At 47.5% G+C, this 24,867-nt stretch overlaps 1 protein-coding gene across 1 annotated transcript in view; it reads right to left on the bottom strand.

Annotated features, from left to right (window-relative positions):
• Positions 1 to 24,867, bottom strand: part of SCFD2 (sec1 family domain containing 2) — a 356,231-nt gene that overhangs the window by 310,557 nt on the left and 20,807 nt on the right. The window lies entirely within an intron of this gene.

The following is a 24,867-nucleotide window of genomic DNA, read 5'->3' as shown; positions in this document are numbered from 1 at the left end:
TGGCCGCAATGGTTGGAGCTGTGCCAATCCAAAGCCAGGAGCCAGGAGTTTCTTCCAGGTCTCCCACGTGGGTGCAGGGGCCCAAGGGATTGGGCCATCTTCTACTGCTTTCCCAGACCACAGCAGAGAGCTGGATTGGAAGTGGAGCAGCCGGGACTTGAACCAGTGCCCATGAGGGGTGCTGGCACTGAAGGCGGAAGCTTTACCCACTATGCCACAGTGCCAGTCTCTAACTCTGACTTTCAAAATAAATAAATAAATAAATAAATAAATAAAAACTACTAAAAAATTATTACGGTGCTTCAGGCCAGGGCAGTAACACGCTGTGCCACTGCGCCGGCCCCTTCTATTGCTCTTAACATATACTCTCAGAGCCGGCTCGGTGGCATAGCAGGTGAAGTCTCCGCCTGCAGTGCTGGCAATCCATACGGGTGCCAATTCGAGCCCCAGCTGCTCCACCTCTGATCCAGCTCCCTGCTGTGGCCTGGGAAAGCAGTAGAAGATGGCCCAAGTCCTTAGGCCTCTGCACCCACATGGGAGACACAGAAGAAGCTCCTGATGCCTGGCTTAGGATTGGCACAGCTCTGACTGTTGGGGCCAATTGGGTAGTGAATCAGCAGATGGAAGATATATATCTCTCTCTCTCTTTCTCTCTCTTTTGCCTCTCTGTAACTCTGCCTTTCAAATAAATAAATAAGTAAATCATTAAGAAAAATACTCTCATATTGCCCATAGATTTGGGCAAGGTGCTTTGTATCATCTCCCTTGACCACTCAGAAATACAGAAGAGGGTGGCACAGGTTAAGTCACTACATGAAATGCTGGCGTTCTATATGAGAGCACTGGTTCGCGTCCTGGATGCTCCACTTCTAATCCCGCTCCCTGCTAATGTACCTGGGAAGGCAGCAAGCAGATGATCCAAGTACTGGGCCCCTGCCACCCCCGATGGAGACCCAGATGGAGTTCCTGGTTTCTAGCTTCAGCATGGCCCAGACACAGCTGGTACAGACATTTGGGGAGTGAACCAGCAGATAGAAGCTTGCTCTCGCTCACTCTCTTTCTCTCTCACTCTGCAAAAGGGAGGGAGAGAGAGAGAGAGGGAGGACAGACGGACGGATGGACTATCTATGGAATACAGGCCTGTGAACCATCATCGTAACAGCTAAGCCAAACACCCGCCTGGAGATTTATTTTAATCAAGTCTCCCAAGAAACAGTAATGGCTGTCAAGACGGAAGAAGGTTTTATACCAACAATAACTAGAAACGAGAGGCAAAGAACACCACGCAGCTACATGGGGCAGCACTGGGGCTGGTCAGCAGGCAGAGGAAACAAGGGGACACACGGCTACGAAGAACACCAGGGCATAAACTTTTGCTGTGCGTTTTTAAAAGACATTTATTTTAGTCACTTGAAAGGTAGAATAAGCGACAGAGAGGGCGAGAGAGAGAGAAGTTTTCCATCTTCTGGTTCACTTCACATATGGCCACAACAGGCAGCTGGGAGAGGCTGAAACCAGGAGCCAGACACTCCACCCACATTTCCCACCTGAGCAGCAGGGGCCCAGGCACCTGGACACCTTCTGCTGCTTTCCCAGGTGCGTCAGCAGGGAGATGGGTTAAAAGTGGAGCAACCGGGACTTGAACTGGCCTCCATATGGGATGCCTGCATCACAGGAAGTGGCTTAACCTGCTGTACCACAATGCAGGCGCCCACTGAGTTTTCCATGGGAAGGAATGGGCAAGCCTGGGTAAGCAGGTGAGCAGGTTTAGGGTTCGCTAGTTTCAGTGGGCTCTAGAGTGAGCTGTCCCAAGTGTTCTGGGACCTGGCCCTGGGTGGTTGGGGGAGAGCCTGAAGGAAGGAGGGTGAGCCTTGCACTGGCTGTTTGGCATATGCCAGGCATAAGGGGCTTGAATGGACAACTGCCTCACAGTTTGGTGTGGTGCCACAGGAACAGAGGACAAGGAGAGCGCCCTTGATACTGACACTGACCCAGCGACCTCCAGCTTGGTAAACGCAGCCTGTGCAGAGACCATCAAGAAATCCTGAAAGACAAGAGAGGTTTCAGCCCCTTCAACAGGAGAAGATGCATAGCACACCCCTCCCCTCCAAGCGGAAGTCAGCCCTCTAGTGCCAGCACCCCCTGCCTCCCAGGGAAGATGCAGCTGAACCCCGCCCCCACCCAGCAACAATCCCACCCACCCCCCAGAGCCTCCTTTCTCACTAGAGAAACTACACTGCCCCTTACCTTTGGTTTCTGACACCGTTTCTTTAAGTACCCAGTGTAAGCTAGGGAACCACAGCACGCGTGGGCGTGTGGGTGCACGTGTGCTTCCCCAAGCACGGCAGTAAGACTGCTGCCTGCAGCAGAGCTGCGCTGATCTGAAGCCAGGAGCCTCTTCCATGTCACCCACACGGGTGCAGGGGCCCAAGGACTTGGGCCATCTTCCACCGCTTTCCCAGGTCATAGCAGAGAGCTGGATCAGAAGTGGAGCAGCCGGGTCTTGAATCAGCACCCATATGTGATGCTGGAGCTTCAGGCCAGGGTGTTAACCTGCTGCACCACAGTACCGGCCCCATAAATAAATCATTTTTTAAAACAGTACCCTCTCAGGGCCAGCACTGTGGCGCAGTAGGTTAATCCTCCACCTGTGGCACTGGCATCCCATATGGGCTCCAGTTCTAGTCCCGGCTGCTCCACTTCCAATCCAGCTCTCTGCTATTGCCTGGGAAAGCAGGGGATAATGGCCCAAGTGCTTGGACTCCTGCACCGGCACGGAAGACAGGGAGGAAGCTCCTGGCTCCTGGCTTCAGATCAGCGCAGTTTCAGCCACAGCAGCCATTTGGGGAGTGAACCAGTGGAAGGAAGACCTTTGTCTCTGTCTCTCTCACTGTCTATAACTCTACCTGTAAAATAAATAAATAAAATCTTTAAAAAAAAAAAGTACCCTCTCATTCCTAGAAGATATGGTCTTTTTTGTTTTTTTAAGATTTATTTATTTTACTTGAAAGTTAGAGTTACAGAGAGGCAGAGAGAGAGAGAGAGAGGTCTTCCATCCACTGGTTCACTCTCTAAATAGCTGCAATGGCTGGAGCTGCACTGATCCCAAAGCCAGGACCAGGAGCTTCTTCCAGGTCTCTCACGCGAGTGCAGGGGCCCAAGGACTTGGGCCATCTTCTACTGCTTTCCCAGGCCATAGCAGAGAGCTGGATGGGAAGTGGAGCAGCCGGGACTAGAACTGGCGCTGATATGGGATGCCAGCACCACAGGCTTCAGCTTTACCAGCTATGCCACAGCGCCAGCCCCCAAGATAGGGTATTGTTATCCGTTTAATCAGGTGCCAAGATCAAATCCAGTGCCCCGCCACCACAAAAATTCAAAATGGAAATCAACCTAAAATGCACTGAACAGCCTAAGCAGTTTCCTAATGATGGGGTTGGCAAGCTGATTTCCACAGGTCCACAGATGAACACCTTCGGTTTTCATAATCTCCATTTCTTTTCATGTAAATCAGAAAAAAATATGACTGACACATCCAACTCATGACATTGCAACTATGCAGATACTATTTCTTAGAAGGAGGTTAGGCACTGCCCGTTCAAGCCCAGAAGCCACAGATGCTTCCTTCCATCATAGTTGAGTCCAAATGCCATCAGGTGGTGCCTGGAAAGAGCCGTGCCCTGACGCCCTGGCACGGCAAGCAGACAGACAGCATCCTCACACGCAGCGCTGGAGAGACACGAAGACAGCAGCTGGCAGACGCAGGGGGAGAGCACCCACGGGAGAAATGCATCCCAGGCTCAGGGAGCCCAAGGGCAGAGGCGCCTCCTGTCCGTTCACCCGTGACCACCCTTCTGACCGGCCACTGTGCCTCATCCCCTGCTCTTGGCTGTGGTCACCCTGAGCCGGTGTGCGGCCACCCACCTGGAGGTCCTACTCTTCCTGGATTGCTCTGCTCCGACCATTGCAGCCATTTGGGGAGTGAACCAGTGGATGGAAGACCTCTCTCTCTCTCTCTCTCTCTCTCTCTCTCTCTCTCTCTCTCTGCCTCTGCCTCTCTGTAACTCTACCTTTCAGATAAATAAATTAGTTAATTTTTTAAAAAGAGTTTGGCATGAGTGAGGTCTTCTCCAGTCACCTAAGTGTGGAAGCCAGTACTGATCTACACACCAGGAGAAAACCCAGCCACATGACGCACCTGACTGCTCACCATCCTTCTCCTAGGGGGAAAGTTAAGTAGGGCGCTGCTCAAACTAAAATTAAGATGTTCAGCGTAATCTCCGTGTAGGCTCAGAGGACCGGAGTTTTCACCCTTGTGGAGTCTGACATTTTCCAAGGCTTGAAAATCCTCGAAACAAAGAAAATCCTAAACTACAAGTAGAGCTGACCTGTAGAGCCCTCGGGCATTCGTACATCGTGCTTCTCGTGGGAATGAGGAGACGGCAATACAGACCAGTATGAACAACAGGTCTTGCTTGTATTCTAAAAATCCCTTTTCTCATTGTATCACTAACAGGCTCCATGAAGCAATTACCATAATTTAATTTTAATATTGAGGAACTCATAATTGGAGTAGTTTAGCAATGTAGTACCCAGTGAGAAAATCCTAGGAAAAAATGTAATCCCAGCAGGAAGAAAAAGGATAACATTTTTCTAGATAGGAAGTGATGATGTTCTATAAATAAAGTACAACCACAGAGGCCACTTTTAATATAAAGAAAAAGGACGAGTCCTATAGTCATTACCTGGGCTCAAAATCCATGGCACCATGTTGCTAGCTCCTTAACCTTCAACAAGTTAACTAAATTCCATAAACTCCAGGTTTCTCATTGATAAAATAAAGCTACTGGGGCTGGGACTGTGGCGTAGCGGGTAAAGCCGCTGCCTGTGGTGCCAGCATCCATCCCATATGAGCACCGGAAAGAGTCCAGGCTGCTCCACTTCCAATCCAGCTCTCTGCTATGGCCTAGGAAAGCAGTGGAAGATGGGCCAAGTGCTTGAGCCCTGCACCCATGTGAGGGACCCAGAAGAAGCTTCTGGCTCCGGGCTTTGGATCAGTGCAGCTCCAGCCATTATAGCCAATTGGAGAGTAAACCAGAGGATGGAGGACCTCTCTCTCTCTCTCTCTCTCTCTCTCTCTGCCTCTCCTTCTCTCTCTGTGTAACTGTGACTTTAAAATAAATAAATAAAGCTACTTCAATGATTGTGTTTAAATTCAGTAACTAGGTAAAGTAGTTGGGGCCAGAGTTGTGGCGCAGGGTTAATTAGCCACTGCCTGTCACGTCAGCATCCCATACGGCACTGCTCTGAGTCCTGGCTCTGCTCCCCGTCCAGCTCCCTGCTAACGTGTCTGGGAAGGCAGCAGAAGACGGCCCGAGTGCTTCGGCCCTGCACCCACAGGGGACACCTGGACAGAGTTCCTGGCTCCTGGCTTCAGCCTGGACCAGCCCCAGCCATAGTGGCCATTTGGAAAATGAACCAGTAATTGAAGATCTCTCTTTGTCTGTTTCTCCCTCTCTCTCAATCACTCTGTCTTTCAAATAAATAAATATATACATACATTTTTAAAAAATTTTAAAAGTGGTTGAGTCCTTCTAAAGCACTCCTTTCTCTCCCATGCAAGAACAACAAATTTTCTAGGATTTATTCCAGAATATAAAAGAATATAATAAGTTCTAAACTCTTGAGTCAATGCTGTTGCCAACAAGTATTAATTTAATAGTGAATTATGAAAACGAGCAAAGAACTAATAAGAGAAAACAGGTATTGCCCAGGGAATACCTTTTTTTAAAAAAAGATTTATTTATTTATTTATTTATTTGAGAGGTAGAGTTACAGACAGTGAAAGGGAGAAACAGAGAGAAAGGTCTTCCGTCCGTTGGTTCACTCCCCAGTTGGCTGCAACGGCCAGAGCTGCGCCAATCCAAAGCCAGGAGCCAGGAGCTTCCTCCCTATCTCCCATGTGGGTGCAGGGGCCCAAGCAGGTGCAGGGGCCACCTTCCACTGCTTTCCCAGGTCACAGCAGAGAGCTGGATTGGAAGAGGAGCAGCTGGGACTAGGACCGGTGCCCATATGGGATGCCAGCACCGCAGATGGAGGATTAACCTACTGTGCCACAGCGCCGGCCCCACTCAGGGAATAGTTTTTAAAAAATTTTATAAACTGAGGCATTAAACAGACTTTGGGCATTATAAAGTGATATTACTATGTGAAAACAATTTGAAATCATAAATGAAGATAATGAGAATCTTATTTTTTTAATTTTTATTTATTTGAGAGAAAGAAAATAACAGTAATTAAAAATTCAGAAGCAGTAAGGGTGATACACACACTATAGAAGACAAACTTCCCAGCCTCTCATGAGTAAGAACATTCAACAACTATTTGTAGGCAATTTCTAGCATCAAATGTTCCTAATTACAAGTATTTTTTAGCTTTTTATAAATATTATTCACAATAAAAGTAATTCAATCTTTTAATGAGTTTGTAAGTAACTGTTATTTTTAAAGAATGCGAACAGCACATAAAGTTAAAGGAAATAAAAGCCACTGGAAGTCCACCATCCTGAAATTTTACTAATCTCTGTGTGAATCACGACAGACTAGGTTCTGTTGTAATAATGACACCAAAAATCTCAGTGGCTTAAACAACAAAGGTGCCCACTCATGTTTTAGGTTTCCTAGCCACTGGCTGTGGCTCTGCACTGCCTTGCCTTAACCCTAGACCCAGGCAGAACCTAAAGGAAGGATCCCACAATCCTTGGTGTGGTAAGCTCTCTGTAAGCACTGCCTAAGCCTGTGTTTCATTAGGCCAAGCGAGTCATGTGGCCAACTTTAAGAGCAGGGGGGTTGGAGACTGGGGATGGTGGGTGAGGAGATTTTCCCAAAAGAAAGAAGGGGAACAAATGTTATATATTCTACCAAACTGCAAATTGTGTTGAAGAATTTAACAGTCAGTCCAGGGCATCCTGGATAAACCTGCCCACCCACAAGTCATGTGAGCCACCAAAATGGCGGCAGGGACATGAGCCTCGAGCAGACCTGAAGGACCAAGTGGGTGCCTTCAGAACCGGGGAAGTGCCAAGGACATCAGGATGGCAACATACACACACAAGCAGCTCAGTCCTCCAAGAGATGCAAAACTCGGAAGACTAACGGTCAACGAAATCACAGGGAGAAAGTCAGTACCTTAAAAAACAGAAGACCTTAAGTATGTCCACGAGACACTGTCCCTTGGAACAAGAGCTGGTTTTCGGGAACACTGGCAAACTTCATTTCAGACACTGCTTCAGAACCCAAGGCCTTGAAAACATACGTGTCCCTGACTACACTTCCAATTTTATCTACTACAGTTGCTTACAAGCTCCTTGCAACCAATGCTCAGGAAACAGAGGTAAGGAAAATTGTGTCCTTACAAGTTCATGATGCACGGGTATGTGGTGTTTTATATCCCTGTGGCTTGGCTTTTTCTAAAAACGGATGCCTGGCAGTCGGGTATCACACAGCTCCACTGGCACCAAAAGCAAGGGTTTTACTCCACTGGCTGCTGCTTTGTCAAACGGAGCTGAAAGCAATGGTGATTCCTCTAGTCTTTCAGACAGCGTTCGGAACACTTATCATACAGAATTATCCAGTATTTGAAAAGACATTTGAGAAAACGGCACACGAAGATAAACTATAGAATGAGAGCATGCTGACTCAGCAAAATGGGATTTATTTTTTACTTATTTTTTTTAAATTTTTTTCCCCCTTTCTGTCAAATACCTGGATATTGCTGAAAGAATTAAAAGTCTCTCTGGGGAGGAGGAAGGCAGGCGGTAGTGTGGGTGGGAGGGCAGGCATGGTGGAAAGAATCACCATGTTCCTAACAAGCAATAATGAAGTGCATGAAGCCTGTAACTGTAAAGCTCTATAGTTCTGCATACATTCTACTTCTATGGGTACAGTTTAAAAACTTGCCATGGAACATCAGATCCCCATAAGCAGGGTGGCAAAAAAAAAAAAAAAAAAAAAAAAAAAAAGCATTTAAAGTGTTAAAGTGATCATAGGGATAGGATTAAGTGTTAAAATGATCATAAAAATAAGATTAAGTGTTAAATCATTCATACAAATAGGATTAAGTGTCTGGTAATAATAATAGAATTAAAAAGCTGTGAATGCTCCAACAAGGGAAGCAGTGCACAAAGCAGACTCAGAAAGACAATGGCTTAAAGTAGCACTCTGACCTCAGAATGAGCCCTTAAGGCATTCAGGTCTGGCCAAAAAGCCCACAAGAGCATTTCAGGCACGGAAAGCCAAGCCACTCTGGCAAAAATGTCCTACATGAAGGATCTCTGTGGGTGAGACCTCAGTGGAAAGAAGTAGTCATTAAAGAAGAATGCACCTTTCTCTGAAGGGAGGAGAAAACTTCCACTTTGCTTATGGTCTTGTCTAAATCTGGAAAGAGTTTGTGGATTCAAAAGCTACCATAGCCTAGGTAGCTCCTGTCAAGAGCCTTGGGTCACCATTGACGTCATACATAAGAATGTTATTTGTTAAATTAACAACAGAAGTCACTGTGCACTAACTTCCCATGCAGGACCTCTGTCAATGAGTTATAAGAGTTAACAGTAAAACTTGTTCTTAAAGATCTACTTCATATTAGTGTATTAAGTGGAGGATAATCTCATGTCTCATAAGTTTTAGATAAGCCTAAGTGCCCAACTCCATTGTCTAATTCCTTGGGTGCATATTCAATTAATGATAAAACTTGTTCTCAAAAAAAAAAAAAAAGTATATTATGGCAAAAATCAAAAGAAAAATAAGAGGGGACCAGTACTGTGCTGTGGCACAGCAGGTAAAGCCCCGGCCTGAAGCACCGGCATCCCATATGGGAACCAGTTCTAGTCCTGGCTGCTTATCTTCCGATCCAGCTCTCTGCTATGGCCTGGGAAAGCAGTAGAAGATGGCTCAAGTCCTTGGGCCCTTGCACCCTTGTGAGAGACACAGAAGAAGCTCCTGGCTCCGGATTGGCGCAGCTCCAGCCACTGTGGCCAACTGGGGAGTGAACCAGCGGATGGAAGACCTCTCTCTCTCTCTCTCTCTCTCTTTCTCTGTTTCTCCTTCTCTCTGTATATAACTCTGACTTTCAAATAAATAAATCTTAAGGAAAAAAAATTTTCGGGGCTGGCACTGTGGCACAGTGGGTTTAAAGCCCTGGCCTGAAATGCCGGCATCCCGTACAGGCACCGATTCTAGTCCTGGCTGCTCCTCTTCACATCCAGCTCTCTGCTATCGCCTGAGGAAGCAGTAGAAGATGGCTCAAGTCCTTGGGCCCCTGCACCCATGTGGGAGACTGGAAGAAGCTCCTGACTCCTGGGTTCAGATTGGCACAGCTCCAGCCATTGTGACCATTTGGGGAGTGAACCAACGATAGGAAGACCTTTCTCTCTGTCTCTCTCTCACTGTCTGTAACTCTCTCTCTCTCTCTCAAATAAATAAATAAAAGCTTTAAAAAAAATTTTTTTTAAAGTCTCTCTGAAGAGATGATTTGTTTCTGTCTCTTTTCCTGCAATATAGCAGATACTTGATAAATATTCAGTAATTCAATAAATGTAAATAAAAATAAACGTGAATAAAAAGAAACTGAATGGTGAGATTATTTCAAGGTATATCACAGTGACTAACTTGCGCTTTTAGGGATGTAAAATCAAATTACATTTCAATGATATAAATCCTATTTAATAAAAGGAAAATTTCAAAGTGTTTAACTTGGGGACCCTTATTTGACGCTCACAATGTGGCACAGCCATCACCCCCATCTAGCTCCACACGTTCATCACCCAAAGCCCTCAGTCCTCTACTAGTCTTCCCCCTTTCACCACCCTGCCCATTCCTGGTACCACTGAGCTCTTCCTGTTTCCCTAACTTACCTACTCTGCGAATGTCAGACAAATAGAATCACGCGACAGGTGGCCTTGTGGCCTTTCCTTCGGGAGAATGCTTTCATGACTGTCCTCATTGTAGAGGATTGTACTATACACTCATTGTACTATACACTCATTGTAGAGTGTACGGTACTCCACCTGTTTCTGTGGCTAACTAGCATCTCCTTAGACGAATATGCTGCACTTTGCCTGCCCATTCATCTGTTGAACACTGGCTTGTTTCCACATTTTGGTTGTTGCATTGCTGCCATAAACAATCACACAGAAGTTTCTGTTTGAATACCCATCTTTCATTCTTTTGGGTATAAACCTAAGAGTGGCATCAGTGGGTACTTCAGCCCAGCCCAGTCCTGGATGTTGTAGCCATCTGGGGAGTGAATCAAGGGATGGATAATATGTCTGTCCTTCTCTGTCTGTCTGTCTCTCTCTCTCTCATGCTTTTTCTTTTAAATATAATAAATCTTTTAAAGAAATGGCAAGTCTTGTCATATATATCTTATCCTAATGAACAAATATTACTATCTCACAATTCCAAAATAAAGTGTTATAAATAAATAAAATGTCGGGCTGGTGCACTGGCTCACTTGGTTAATCCTCCACCTACGGCGCCGGCATCCCATATGAGCACCGGGATCTAGTCCCGGTTGCTCCTCTTCCAGTCCAGCTCTCGGCTGTGGCCCGGGAGGGCAGTGGAAGATGGCCCAACTGCTTGGGCCCCTGTGCCCGCATGGGAAACCAGGAGGGGGTGCCTGGCTCCTGGCTTCAGATCAGCTCAGCACCAGCTATAGCGGCCATTTGAGGAGTAACCAACGGAAGGAAGACCTTTCTCTCTGTTCTCTCTCACTGTGTATAACTCTACCTGTCAAATAGTGGACAGTGAGAGAGAGACAGACAGAAAGGTCTTTCTTTTGCCGTTGTTCACCCTCCAATGGCCGCCGCGGCCAGTGCACTGCAGCCGGCGCACTGCGCTGGTCCGAAGGCAGGAGCCAGGTGCTTATCCTGGTCTCCCATGGGGTGCAGGGCCCAAGCACTTGGGCCATCCTCCACTGCACTCCCGGGCCACAGCAGAGAGCTGGCCTGGAAGAGGGGCAACCGGGACAGAATCCGGCGCCCCGACCGGGGCTAGAACCCAGTGTGCCGGCGCTGCAAGGCGGAGGATTAGCCTAGTGAGCCGCAGCGCCGGCCAAAAATTTTTTTAAATAAATAAAATGTCTTAAAAGAAAGACTCAACAACACTATCATATCACATAATCAACATTTATAGATCAGTCTACCCAAAAACATCGTTATAGAGTCAAGTGTCTACAGAACATACATCCGGACAGACTACATTCTGGGCCCTAGAACCAATCACAAGTTTTAAATAACTGAAAGCACACAGGGCTGGCACTGTGGCGCAGCAAGTTAAGAAGCCACCTGCGATGCCAGCATCCGATATGAGCGCTGGTTCTGGTCCTGCCTGCTCCAATTCCAAGCCAGCACCTGCAAATGCACCTGGGAAAGCAGCCAGAGAAAGTCCAAGCGCATGGGTCCCTGCATCCGGGCTCCTGGCTTTGCCTGGCCCAGACCCAGCCATTGTAGCCATCTGGGGAGTGAATCAGTGGGTGGACGACAGCTTTCTCTCTCTCTCGTGTGTGTGTGTGTGTGTGTCTGTCTGTCTCCCTCTAACACTGCCTTTCAAATAAAATAAATCTTAAAAAAAAAAAAGAAAGAAACAAAGCATACTTTTTGTCTCCAACCACAATGGAATTAAACTCAAAATATATAACAGAAATCTGACATTAAAAATTTCCAGACACTCAGAAACTAAACAACAATCTTCTAGATGTCAAAGTCTCAAGGGACATCATAAACTATATTAAATAATATAAATAAGACATTTTGAGGGGCTAGCACTGTGGCACAGCAGGTTAACGCCCTGGACTGAATCGCCGGCATCCTATACGGGTGCTGGTTCGAGACCCAGCTGCTCCTTTTCCAATCTAGCTCTCTGCTATGGCCTGGGAAAGCAGTGGAAGATGGCCCACGTGCTTGGGCCCCTGCATCCACGTGGGAAACACAGAAGAAGCTCCTGGCTCCTGGCTTCGGATCAGTGCACCTCCAGCCATTGCGGCCAATTGAAGAGTGAACCATTGGATGGAAGACCTCTCTCTCTCTCTCTCTCTCTCTCTCTCTCTGCCTCTCCTCTCTCTGTGTAACCCTGACTTTCAAATAAAAATAAATCTTTAAAAAAAAAAGACATTTTGAGAAACTATACTGATATAACTTTTATTACAATACAATGGTCTAATTTTGCTCTATTGCTCTATTTTATTATTAATTACTGTTGTTGATCTTTTACTGTATGTAATTTACAAGTTAAACTTTATCATAGGTATTATGTATATATTGGACATGAATAGGATTTAGTACTCCCCATAGTGTGAAGCACCCCCTGGAGGTCTTGGGATCTATCCCTGCAGAAAGAGGAGACAACTGTGACAGGATATGCACAGGCAAAAAAACCCTCAGGCTAAATCTTCAATGTTTATAAAAATTAGCTCAGAATGGGTCACAGTGGACAGGAGCTGAGGACAGACATCCCATACCGGAGCGCCTGCGACTGAGTTCTGCCTCTGTTTCCAATCCAGTTCTTGTTAATGCGCACCCTGGGAGGCAGCAATTGATGGCTCAAATACTTGGGTCCTGGCCACTTACGTACAAGACCTGGATGGAGTTCCTGTCTCCTGGCTCGGGCCTGGCCAAGTCCCAGCTGCTGGAGGCATTTGCGGAGTGAAACAGAGAATAGAAGCTCACTCGCTCTCTCTCTCTCTGCCTTTCAAATAAATAAAAATAAGTAAATAAACTTAAAAAAATGGACTTAAATGTTAAACAATAAAATTTTAAGGGGGTGGGGGAGACAGAAGCTCTTCAGAATCTAAGGCCATACAGTTTCAACATCTTACGTCATAACCAGAACAAACTACCCTAAAAAGGCTGGAAAGCACTCAAGAGAAACACCTGCTAAGAGCAGTACGTGGAGTGAGCAGATGCGCTATTAATCTTACCCACCAGGCCAGTCTGACTTGGGCGATGTGCACAAGGGGTCTGCTTCTGTTCATGGTAGCCATCTGGAGCAAACGTGTGCAAGCCTTTGTTCTTTACACATTCCTTATCTGAATCCCTTATTCCTTATCTGTTCCCAAAAACGCCCTTCTTAAACCTAATCAGGAGTCATAGTTTCAGCAGCCTCTTGTCCATGACCATACCCCGCCTCTGAAGATGCTCGTAACAATGGTGTTGTAAACAGATGAGCTCCAAGCTGCGGGAAGCTCAGCCCTGCTCACCTGAAGTCCACCTTCCCCGGCCCCGTCTTTCGGGGTGTGTCTCCCGGGCCTGCAGCACACACACTGCGCCCGGAATAAACCTGGTACTGACCTCTTTACAGAGCCTGCTTATTTCCACCAACTGAGAGTACAACGTATGAAAGAGAAAACTGAGAAATTGGACTTCATCAAAATTAGAAACATCTGCTCGTGAAAAGATCGCGTTCAGAGATGAAAAGACCAAGCTGCAGATGAGGAGCTCCGCAGACGGAAGAGCTCTCAAAGCTCAGCCGGGAACAAGAAAAAGGCAATTCATTTAGGAAACGGGCAGAGGATGTGGAGAGAGATTTTGGAAGGGGATAAGTGGATGAAAAACAGGCAAATGAGAAGATGTGCAGCATCTTCAGCCACTGGAGAAATGAGACGGGTCCAGTGAGCTCTCTCAATAACCGACCCTTTCCCTGGGTGCAGCGCTCCGCCCTGGCGTGCGCGAGGCTTGCGATTGCCTGCAAAGGTTCCCTTTGCACCCATGATGCTTTACTCCAGGACATTTCCTGCCTTTCAGGGCCCCAGAGATGCCTTCTCTTATGGCTAGAAACATTGCCCCCCCTGAATTCCCCACCAGCGTTGGTGGTAGGGCAGCCACACGACCCTGCTGGTCCAAGCCACCTCACCAACAGCATTACCCCACTGTGACTCTACTGGAAGGCACAGGTCAGAGGACAAAGAGGACCCTCAGGCAGAAACACCGGCAGATGTCAGAGGAGAGACGCTGCAGCCAATCTGGGGTGCTGCTGAGTAAGAACACTTGGCCCTACATGACACAGATCTGGAAGAACACCAGCAGAGACTGTGACTGGTTAACTCACCAGCAGTTCCATTTCCGGCCCCGTTACTGACTTTGACTTGGCAGTGAAAGGCAAGCTAATCAGGAACTGCAATCACTTGTCACTCCTGTGCAGTCTCTATTCCTCCTTCTCCATCGGAGCTCACCGGAGAGGGTTGCTGGCTTTGCTTAAAGGAGCCATAGTTTCCACTTCCATTACGAATCCCAAAGCCACAACGACCCACAGTCGTCTTCTCGCAATGCAGAAAGCACAAACCGTGCTGAAGTTTTCAGTGTGAAGAAGATGGGAGGATTTAAATGCACATTCCTAAACTGACAAATACCGTAACAGAGGAGCAATGTCAGCTATTAGAGAACAAGAATTTCTATCTCTACCTCCAAACCTTTTCTTATGACACAATTTTAAGAAGAAGAAGCCTGAATGTTTCTATTAAACATAATTCTTCATCAAGAAATATAACTTTAAATGCATCTGGGGCCGGCGCCACGGCTCACTAGGCTAATCCTCTGCCTGCAGCGCCGGTTCCCCGGGTTCTAGTCCCTGTTGGGACACCGGATTCTGTCCCGGTTGCTCCTCTTCCAGTCCAGCTCTTTGCTGTGGCCTGGGCGTGCAGTGGAGGATGGCCCAGGTCCTTGGGTCCTGCACCCGCATGGGAGACCAGGAGGGAGCACCTGGCTCCTGGCTTCAGATCGGCACAGCACACTGGCCGTAGCAGCCATTTAGGGAGTGAACCAACGGAAAGAAGACTTTTCTCTCTGTCTCTCTCTCTGTCTATAACTCTACCTGTCAAAAAAAAAAAAAAAAAAAAGCACCTGGCATATCAAGTGACTTAAATACTTCTCAGAGGACACTTCTGTCCTTTCATTTCCAAAATAGAACCCTGCTTTATTTTATGCCATCCACAGACTTCATGAATTCTGTTTGCTGAACCTGCAGCTAAGCCAGATGATCCCTAGGAAAAGTCCTATAAAAAGCTACACACAGAATGCTGTCTGCTAAGAGGGGGGCCTTGCTCCTACCTAGTTTGCAATGTTTACTGGAAAAACACAAAATGCATCTTTTTTGTAGGGAGGTGCAAGGGGGGAGGAAGAGAGGCCCTGCCTGAACCAAAGGGGAGACAGGAGCCGTTCCTGTGGAGACCTGGCCACTCATGGAGCTGGCCCTCCGCCTCCACGTCAACACCTACTACACAGCAACTCGACGTTCACTTCCAAGGTCAGCAACTATCCACAAGCAAGTCTAGAACAAGAGGAAGCCATCTGACTCTGCCCTATGGAAAATTATCCTTATTCCTTCTGAAAATGTCAGTCTCTTTAACAGTAATTTTAATTTTTACTTGGAAACCAAGAAAAGATTAGAAAAATGTATCACTATTTGGAGGTGATTTGACAAGTTTCAATTTTGAGGGTCCAGTTAATAACAACATTCTCAACATCACCAGCTTAGTGAACAGTATGAAAATTCACAAAACTTTGGCTCGTCCCTGTTTAGACTGGAACCACTGCATTTGTCTGTTTGATTTATTCTATTTATTCTATTGCTCTATAGGCTAAAAAAAAAAAAAAAAAATGCTGGCGTTGTGGTGTAGCAGATAAAGTCATTGCCTGCAACACCAGCATCCCATATGGGCACCAGTTTGAGTTCCAGCTGGTCCACTTCCAATCCCACTCTCTGCTAATGGCCTGGGAAAAGCAGCAAAGGATGGCCCAGGTGCTTGGGCCCCTGCACCCATGTGGGAGACCTGCAGGAAGCTCCTGGCTTTGGCCTGGCCTAGTCCTGACCACTAGAGCCATCTGGGACGTGAGCCAGCAGATGAAAGATAGCTCGATATGTTTATGTCTCTGTCTCTGTCTCTCTCTCTCTCGTCACTCTTTCAAATAAATAAATGTTCTTTAAAAAGTATAAAATAAGAGCCAGCACTGTGGTGCAGGGAGTTAAATCCAAGCCTGCAGCACCAGCGTTCTACATGGGCACCGGTTCAAGTCCTGGCTGCTCTACTTCCAATCCAGCTCCCTGCTATTGTGCCTGGGAGAGCAGTAGAAGATGGCCCAAGTCCTTGCGCACCCACACCCACACCCACATGGGAGACCCGGAAGAAGCTCCTGGCTTCAGCCTGACCCAACCCAGTTGTTGTGGCCATTTGGGGAGTAAACCAGCAGATGGAAGATTTTTCTTCTCTGTCTCTCCTTCTCTCTGTAACTCTGCCTTTCAAATGAATAATCTTCAAAAAGAAAAAGAAGGGCCAGCGCCATGGCTCACTTGGTTAATCCTCCACCTACGGCATTGGCATCCCATATGAGCACCTGGTTCTAGTCCCGGTTGCTCCTCTTCCAGTCCAGCTCTCTGCTATGGCCCAGGAAGGCAGTGGAGGACGGCCCAAGTGCTTGGGCCCTGCACCTGCATGGGAGACCAGGAAGAAGCACCTGGCTCCTGGCTTCGGATCAGCACAGTACCGGCTGCTGTGGCCATTTGGGGAGTGAACCAATGGAAGGAAGACCTTTCTCTCTGTCTCTCTCCCTCAATGTCTGTAACTCTACCTGTCAAATACATAAATAAAAATCTTAAAAAAAAAAAAAAAAGAAAAAGAAAAAAGAAAAAACAGGAGTGGACCTAAAACACGACTTTCCATGAACCCCGGCATCCACGCTCCTGCACTCCCTGGTGCGTGTGCACAAGCTTCAATCTAGTGTGCTTCGCTTCTGAGGGTCAGTGTGGTACAGCAGAAGACGGGCCTGTGGCTAAAGGAAAAAGTTTTTAAAACATCGGAGTCAGTCAGGGCAGATTTTGCTCAGGTGAAGTGACTTAGGTCTCTTTCTATAAAATCAGAGAAAGAATAATACCCACCCTGCCCAGCGCTTTGGGATTTAAGTGAAGTAATCTCAAACCCACAGTGCAGTGCCTGAGAGAACAGACACTGACACTCCCGGCTTCCCGCCGCACTCACTAGGACTGTGAGGGAGGGAGAAGCACAAACGAGATGTCCTACGCATCAGGAAGTTACTGGAAGAAAGACACTTTAGACCTCTGAGCACACAGACGCAGATCAGCTGTGCTAAAATGAAGCCCACAGGGCTCGTCATGCATTTACGTCATCAGTCTCACACTTGCTCTCAAATATAAGGCTTGCTCAACCGTTTACAGATTCTCTTAGTCAACTCACTAGCACATCTTAAGAGCGACAGGGCACAGCTACTGCCTGCAAGGACTTGGCAGCCCAGTAGAGGCGGCAGATTACAGCGGAGAACGTCGGCCCTTAGCAGAAGTTTCAAACAAAGCAGAGAAGTTTTGCAGAGATTCCAGACGACTTTGTTTCCTAAGAGCAGAGAACCCTACCTTGAAATAAGGAGGAAGCAGTATTTTTATTTTTTTAAAGATTTATCTATTTATTTGAAAGTCAGAGTTACAAAGGGAAAGGAGAGGAATGAGGCGGGGGGAGAGGGAGAAGTCTTCCATCTGATGGTTCACTCCCCAATTGGCCGCAATGGCTGGAGCTATGCCATCTGAAGCCAGGAACCAGGAGCCTCCTCCAGGTCTCCTACATAGATGCAGGGGCCCAAGGACCTGGGCCAGCCTCCACTGCTCTCCCAGGCCACAGCAGAGAGCCAGATCGGAAGTGGAGCAGCCGGACTTCGAACCAGTGCCTATATGGGATGCCGGCACCACAGGCCAGGGCGTTAACCCACTGCACCACAGCACTGGCCCCAGTATTTTTATTTAAATCTAATTTCTACCTGTTTTTAATAGGAGATACGTTCCCATGATTGAGAATCTGAAATACAAATTGACATATATAACACATCTCCCCCACTTCCTCTATTTTCATTCATTTCACTAAGTTCTCAGGATGTCCCCAGCTCCCCAGAAGCCCTCTCTTTGGCAGCTCACGTCATCAGTGCCTTAGGCAGGTCAGGTATCCCTTATCCTAACATCTGGGACCAGAAATGCTTTGGACTTAGATTTTTTGGACTTGGCAATATTTGCATATATACATAACAAGATATTCTGGGGATGAGGCCAAAATCTTAACATGAAATTCATTTGTTTCCTAATACACACAGTCTGAAGGTAACTTAATGTTTCCTATATGCCTTACACACCCAGTCCGAAGGTAACTTCCTATTTCCTGTAGGTCTTACACACACAGCCATACGGTAACTTCCTGTTTCCTGTATGTCTTACACACACAGTCACATGGTAACTTCCTGTTTCCTGTACGTCTTACACACACAGCCACACGGTAACTTCCTGTTTCCTGTATGTCTTACACACACAGTCTGAAGGTAACTTCCTGTTTCCTGTATGTCTTACACACAGTCTGAAGGTAATATTTCCTGTACCTCTTACACACACAGCCTAAAGGTAACGTCATGCAATATGGTTACTGTGTCGCATTTTGACTATGTTTTCCACTTGTGTCTTCATATCAGTGCTCAAAAAGTTTCATATTTGGAGCATTTCAGATTTCCTATATTCAACCCGTATAGTCTCAAGAGAAATTCAGTACACCACAAGCAAATGGAACAGCCAGCCAAAGACAGTGTCGTACATGCTCAGTAATCAGAGCAGAGCCCCACGCCCTGGCGTGGCCTCACCCTGTCCACAGCAGCCTCCCTCCACTCAGGGCCCGCCCTGGAACATCTGTCCCTCTGTGTTTACCCACAGGGTCTCTGGCGTGCCGGGCACTCTTCCAGGCATCAGAGACACAGCGGTGAGTGAGCCCCACAAAGATCCTGCCCTCCCAGGACCCAGATGGGGGGCTCTCCCCATAGCTCTCTACTAGAGGAGATCAAACAAACGTAAACCAGTGTATTAGAAAGTGCCAAGGGAGGCACAGACAGAAGCCTGCGTGGACAGGCACGTGACTGGGAGGTGGTGCGCGGGGCCAGGACAGCATGGGGCAGGCTTGCAGGCCACTGTAGGAACCTCGGCTGTCACTGGAAAGCACGTGTCGAGCGACGGGAGAAGCGGGCAGCAGTGAGCAGCAGCTCGGCGGCACCAGGCACAGATGGAACAACTGGAGGCAAGGCAAAGAGAAAGGCTGCTTATGGAGCTGAAAGGAGACTAGACCAAGGAGTGAGGAGCTGGGGGAGCAACCAGAAACCCACTGCAACAGCAGGAAGGCAAAGGACCGGAAAAGATTCCCCCTCCTGCTGAAACCGTCCAGAGACTCCAGGAAGCGATGCACAAGGACTGGCCAGCCATGCAGGATGCCTTTAACTTGTGCAGCTCTCACTTGCACTGGTTAGAACTCCCACGGCCATGATTAGAGACAGCCCTGTACAAAAATCCTATTAGCAATACATGCGGATCACCAAGGCTTCCGGCGCAGAGACCTGCGTTTGGAAGATCACTCGTGGCGGGCACATGTGTGCCGAGCATCTGTCTGCCTGCATCTTGGTCGAGCTTTCACCCCCACTCTCCTCTCACTGAGAAGGTCTGGAGGGCGCTGTCAGAGGTGGCGGCGCTCACGGCTACTCTGACGGAGGTGTCGTATACGCTGAGAAAGCTGTCACTTCTCTCAACTCCTCTCTGCGGAGAAATGAGCACAACGTCCGCAGACTTCTAAGCAACTGGGAAAGAAAGCTACCATCTTTTCCCCAATGACTGCTTACATCGTTATCTGCTTGTAATTATTTCACCACCCATCTCTTTCCCTTTCACAGGCTGCCTGCTAGTCCCATTATCTCACCAAGGCCGCCCTCCCTGAAGCTTCTTCCCTATTAAAATGCCTCTGGGACTCATCTGTGACATGTGTGACACGACGACACTCATCTTCGGATGGCACTCGAAGTTCAGGTTCCAGGATTCCATAAGAACAGGATCCTCAGGGAAGACCAAGGCCAGGAAGGGAAGGAGACATCCAGACGAAACATGGTAAGTGCTCTGAGACGGCTGAGTTACAGCAAGCGCTCAGCTGGGAAGGATTTTTATTTTAAACCCAGGGGCCTGCATTACGGCACAGTGGGTTAAGCCACTGCCTGTGACACCAGCATCCCATATGACTGCAGGTTTGCATTCCAGCTGCCCACTTCCAATCCAGTTCCCTGCTAATGCACCTGGGAAAGCAGCAGCAGATGGTCTAAGTGCTTGGGCCTCTGTAACCTACATGGGAGACCTGGGTGGAATTCCAGGATTCCAGCTTCAGCCTGGCCCAGCCCTGGCCATTGTAGCCATTTGGGGGGTGAATCAGCAGATAAAGATTCTCTCTCTCTCTCTCTCTCTCTCATCTTACTCTGTAACTCTGCCTTTCAAGTCAATAAATCGTATGTGTGTTGTATGTGTATAAATGTGTGTGTATACATGTGTGTATGTGTGTATATGTGTGTTGTGTATATATGTGTGTATACGTGTGTGTATATGTGTGTATGTGTGTGCATACATGTGTATATGTGTGTTGTGTGTATATATGTGTGTATATGTGTGTATGTGTATATGTGTGTTGTGTGTATATGTGTGTATACATGTGTGTATATGTGTGTTGTGTATGTGTGTGTATACGTGTGTGTATATGTGTGTATGTGTGTATACATGTGTATATGTGTGTTGTGTGTGTATATGTGTGTATACATGTGTGTATGTGTGTATATGTGTGTATACATGTATATACATGTGTATATGTGTGTTGTGTATATGTGTGTACATGTGTATACATGTGTGTATATGTGTGTTATATATGTGTATACATGTGTGTATATGTGTGTGTACATATATATATATAAACATATATATAAAACCCAGGAAGAGGGGCAGGTGTTGGCACAGCAGGTTAAGCCAGTGCTTGGGAAGTCATCCCATATCAGAGCCCCTGGTTCTTGTCCCAGTGACTCTGCTTCCAATTCAGCTTTCGTGCTAATGTGCACCCCGGGAGACAGCAGGCAATCTCTCAAGTACTTGGGCCCCTGCCATCCACATGAGACCCAGCTGGAGTTCCTGGCTTCTCATTGAGGCCTGGCCCACAGCTACATTTACTGCAGGCATCTGGGGAGTGAACCAGTAGATGAAAAAACTCTCTTTTTCTCTCTGTCACTCTGACTTTCAAGTAAATAAATTAAAAATAAAAACTTTAAACCCAGGGAGAGCCTTAGAAGTAATTCAGCACAATGCCTTCATTTTATTTTATTTTCAAAGATTTATTTGAAAGGTAGAGGCAGAAAGAGAGAGAGAGAGGTCTTCCATTTGCTGGCTCACTCCCCAGATGGCTGCAACGATCCGAAGCCAGGAGCCAAGAGCTTCTCTGGGTCTCCCACGTGGGTGCAGGGGCCCAAGCACTTGGGCCATCTTCCACTGCTTTCTCAGGCCACAGCAGAGAGCTGGATCGGAAGTGGAGCAGTTAGGACTCGAACCAGCATGCATATGGGATGCAGGCACTGCAGGCAGCGACTTTACCCGCTATGCCACAGCGCCAGCCCCAATGCCTTCATTTTATAGATGACATAATATAGAAAATCTTTTAGTGTGGCTTTGGTTGCATGTGATACAAAACAGACACTGAATTTGGCTTACCCTAAGGAAATACAAAAGTATTTCAAAAGGTTCATGAAAAATTGAATTAAAAGATAAGTTTATTTTGGCACAAAGAAATTTTGACCTTCACGTGTAAGAAGTCATCAAAAAGTTCATGGAAATGCATATTATGAAAAGCCATGTGTTGTATTTCAAAATTTGTTCTTCCATTTGTCTTACTATGCTTCTAAAACCGCTTCTTGTCCTGTTCTTTGATGAGGAACTCAACTCTTTATGCAAACTTCCCCCAGAGAACTCAGCTGTTCTTTTCGTGATCCCTGAGGCTCCTCTGGACCAAGCAAAGGGCTTGCAGTGGCCAGTGATGGGCCCCACCCACCACTCGCTGCACCTGCCTCCTAGGGCATATTATTCAACTCCCTTCCTCACTCATCAAAGGAGATGTTCACAGAATCTGCTGCACAGAGTTGTGCAAATTAAATAGGTAAATATGGGGGTCAGGGCTGTGGTGTAGAGGGCATCCCATATGGGCGCCAGGTCAAGTCCCGGCAGCTCCACTTCCAATCCAGCTCCCTGCTAATGCTCCCAGGAAAGCAGTAGAAGACAGCACAGCTTGGGCCCTTGTACCCATGTGGGTGATCAAGATGAAGCTCCTGGCTCCTGGCTTCTGCCTGGCCCACCCCCCCCCTGGACATTGTAGGCATTTGAGGAGTGAACCAACAGATAAAAGATCTTTCTCTCTTTCTCTTTCTCTTTCTCTTTCTCTCTCTCTCTTTCTCTCTCTCTCTCCCTCTCCCTCTCCCTCTCCCTATCCTTCTCTCTCTCTCTCTCTTCTCCTCCCCTCCTTCTCTCTCTGTATTTCTGCCTTTCAAATAAATAAGTAAATCTTTAAAAAAAAAAATAGACTAATTTATATTGAGTGCTCAAGACAGTGCCAGCTACACAGTAACTCTTCTGTGAGTATTGGCTACTATTAATAATAGATGGAGTTTTTTTTTTAAGATATATTTATTTATTATTCATTTGAAAGGTAGAGTGACAGAGAGGGAGCGACAGAATCTTCCATCCAGTGGTTCACTCCCCAGATGACTGCCAACAGCCAGGGCTGATCCAAGCCAAAGCTGGGAACCTGGAACTCCATCGAGGTCTCCCACATGGGTGCAGGGGTCCAGTTACTTGGGTCATCATCCACTGCTTACCCAGGCACATTAGCAGGGAGCTAGATTAGAAGTGGGGCAGCTAGGATTCAAATCAGTGCTCCAATATGGGATGCTGGCACTGCAGCCAATGGCTTAACCCAGTGCACCTGCCATTCCAGTCCAGTCTTTGCTGTTTCTCCAGTCCAACGCCACCCCCCACCCCCACCCCTTATTCTGTTAAGGGTTTCCATTTTCACCGGAAGAACCCTCCCTCCATCAGGCCAGCTTCATTTATTTTTTAAAGGATAGATTATCTTTTATTAAAATGTATTTTATTTATTTGAAAGGCACACTGAGAGAGAAAGAGAGGGAGAGAGAGAGATTTCCTCTGGCTCCCTACCCAAATGACTGCAGGGGCTAGGGCTCTGCCAGACATGGGTGCAGGGGCATAAGCATTTGGACCATCCTCCACTGCTTTCCCAGGCCATTAGCAGGGAGCTGGATCAGAAGAGGAGCAGCCAGGACTCAAACCAGCGCCCAAATGGGATGCCGGTGTCACAGGCAGCAGCTTTACCTGCTATACAATGCCCACCCCTTGGCAGCCTAACTTTAGTATGAACAGCTCCAAAGTCCCATTGAGCAAAATACTGGCCAAGAGAGCCCAATCTTAGTATTTTCCCCTGAACTCTAATCTTAAGCAGAATGATTCAAAGACAAAAAACGGTGAAAATTCAATCTCTCTGATACCAAGGTCTCCACGAGGCCCTTCCCAAGCCCCTGCTCCTTACAGTCCTAGACCTGTTTTGCTCCATCCAAAACCTGGTTGTCAACACATCCTCCTATTCTGGGAGCGACTCAATCAATATCCCTCAGCAAGTTCCTTTTTCACTAAAATTCACCAAGAGATTTCTGCTGTCTGCGTAACCATTACAGTAAACAAGTAAGACCCCACATAAAGTCATGAAGCCGCTTTATTTCTGTCTATTCTACAACTCGCTGTCCCTGGCGCTGCATGGGGGGCTTGCCTGGAGCCAAGCATTCTGGGTTCACGTCCAGCTCCAGCTCCTACTCCTCCTGCTGAGCTCCTCCATGTCTCTCTGCCTCAGTTTCCTTACCTGTAAAATGGGAATAACAACACCTACCGCACTGGGTCCCTGTAAACGTAAAATGACTTCTCCAACGTGAGGTGCCTGGGAGTGTGTCTGGCATACGGTGTGTCCCGGGAGAGGCTCACAGAGTTGGTGGCAGGAGCGCCGCCATGAAGCTGTCTCTCTTCTTCACAACCCAGTTCATCAGGCCCTGCCCACTCTCCTTGCTGTACCACCGTTCATGCCACCCTCTCCGCGTCTCTAAATCCGTCAAGGCGTAGTCAAGTCCAGCTCCACCACTTCCACGAGGCCCACCTTGATCTACAGAAGCCACGTGAACCTCCTAGCGTCCTTGTGGGAACAGCCACATCAGCCTCGATTTCGTGTCATTTCTAACCATGCAGTATATCATGACTCTTCAACGAGAAAAGTCTCAAATGCTCTAAGTCTGCGCCTAGAGCAAGGCTCTCGGTAGGTCCTTAATAATTAACTTATCACTGGCCGCAGAACAGCTACAGGTATGGACAGAAAGGAGTACTTTTGCCTCCATGGAGCTGCAAGTCTTTGGGCCTCCGTTTTTATTGCATGCATAAGCAGACAGAAAGGCAACGTCTAGAACTGATCATTTTCTTCCCACACTGGCCCAGCCACAGTAGGCATCCGATGAATGTCATTAACATCCACAGAGAGCTGAAAACTGCAGGAAGAGCAAATTAATTCCAAACTCCACAGGAAACTCCAAATGTTGCTGTAGAGCGGAGACTGCGATGCCAGAGATATGGCTGTGTTTAAGCCAGGACACAAAGACAAGAGTCATCCTCTAGACACTGCTTCCCCTTCCAGCCCTCTGTCTGGTCGGGGGGCGAGCTCGATTCCCACGAGAGCGCTGCCCAAGGGGGACCCAGGCAGAAGGTGGCCGTCGCGCGTCCTGAATGTTCTGTCTTGTCTGAAACCGTGGAACACGTAACGCACACCATCCTCTTTCTCTGATGTCCCCGAGCATGGGAAAAAATAAGAAATCACAACTCCCCCTGCCCCGAGCATGGCACTTACCTGGGAAGGGATGGCACTGCTTCACAGCCGGGGGGCTGCCTCTTAGGG

This window comes from Lepus europaeus, chromosome 8 (assembly GCF_033115175.1).
Source record: "Lepus europaeus isolate LE1 chromosome 8, mLepTim1.pri, whole genome shotgun sequence".
Classification (NCBI taxonomy): domain Eukaryota; kingdom Metazoa; phylum Chordata; class Mammalia; order Lagomorpha; family Leporidae; genus Lepus; species Lepus europaeus.
Note: the sequence above shows the minus strand (reverse complement) of the source record. Positions and strands in the feature narration are given on the sequence as shown.